The sequence below is a fragment of the Mus caroli genome, chromosome 1 (genome assembly GCF_900094665.2).
Source record: "Mus caroli chromosome 1, CAROLI_EIJ_v1.1, whole genome shotgun sequence".
In the NCBI taxonomy this organism is placed as follows: Eukaryota; Metazoa; Chordata; class Mammalia; order Rodentia; family Muridae; genus Mus; species Mus caroli.
This window is the reverse complement of record NC_034570.1, coordinates 25,122,490-25,124,222: the sequence shown is the minus strand read 5'-3', so window position 1 is coordinate 25,124,222 and position 1,733 is coordinate 25,122,490.

The window sequence follows — 1,733 nt, the reverse complement described above, 5'->3', positions numbered from 1 at the left end:
AAGAGGAGAGGATGTTTCTTTACATCTCTTTGGGGTAAATAATAAATTGTCATTTTCTTCATATCCCTTTTATTTGATTCAAGAAATATCTCTTAGAAATAACAAAAGAGGAGAGGATGTTTCTTTACATCTCTTTGGGGTAAATAATAAATTGTCATTTTCTTCATATCCCTTTTATTTGTTTGGCAATTAAACTTTGAATATAGTCTCTTGATGTGACAAACAAATACCTACCTGTTAATAGTTTATTACTGTGTATGAATAGTTATTATTACTTTTCACATGATATTCCCAGAAAGGAAAAAATAGTCACAAATAACTGTGGGCATAATTATTTCATTAAAAACATGACACATTTCTAGAGTCTTATTTCTAATTTGTATCACTCTCTTTTTAGGTATAGTTTTCTCCACTGCATATTTTATTTATTTTGTTTAGATTTGAGGAATTTAATGTCACACAAGTATTAATTGGACAAATAGAACCATTGGAGAAATTTAAATTGATTCTGCCCCTGGAAATAGATGTTGAATAATCCGAGTTTAATGAGCCTCAAAATAGCATTTTAAGTACACTTTTTATAGACTTTAATCATATCTGTCTTTAGGGCTTGGATGTAGGAACACTGAAGTACTGCTATTCTGGGATAATTATACTGGCCCACCAGATAAGTTTCCACGGCTTGCCTGACTCTGCTCAGGGCAACAGTAGCAGGTTTACAATAGAAAAGGTAAAACGTGATTGTGTCCAGACCAATTTTGTCAATATGCAGACAACTCCATCCTAAAAGTCACTTGAAAGGACATCACATACTACTTCTCAATTGTGTGCATTTGGCAAACATTTGCTGGCTGTGTCTTGTCTACATCAGAAGCTGAAACCCCTGAAGAATGCTTATAACTAGTTACCTCTTCTCATGCATCAGATGGACGAAGGGCTACTGCTTAAAACACTAAGAAAGCATTATACTGAAGGAGTATTGAGTCCCGACTAAGGATAGTTGTTTTGTTTATTTTGAATTTTGTTTCGAATATTAAGGTTTACACTTTTTCTATACCTAACTAAACACAGTCTCCAAATATATAAGCTGTTTCAGAGGAGAGACTAAACAATTTGGGAAGCTGCTTCAGCTCTCATGGGATATCAGTGTGACATTTGGTTTTCCAAAGAAATAAATTACTAGAGTAAATAGCATTCAAATGGCAGAAGCTGGCAGGAACAGAGCAGAAACGGAGACTATAAGCCCCACATATAGCCTTTTTGTTTCCTTTCATGAGGGATGGTTAAACCTAAAAGAAAATGATGTCATGTGTGTCGTATAGTCAAAGTTCACTCTACTGTCCTGGTAAGTTGGCAGTTCGGTATCTACTTTTACAGGAATGGGAAATTTACTGGTGTGTGGTAAGAAGCAGAAGGCACATCAGTGCTGATTTGCAGTGTTTCAGGAACAGCAAGATATCTACCAACAAGCTGATGTTTCCCTGTTCTTCCCTGAAGCTTCGATAGCCCATCTCCAGAGACCTGTCTGGGGCACCTGCCATGACATTTATTACAAGGACATCACGTGTTAGTTCTACTGGGAGTCTGCCCAGGTTTTGCCTGTATCTTCTTTGTATTTTCTGTTTGGTACAGAAAAGGGAGCCACTTAGACTTGACCTTAGTACAAGGAGATAGGAATGGATCGATTCGCATTCTTCTACATGTTAACAACCAGTTGTGCCAGCACCATTTGT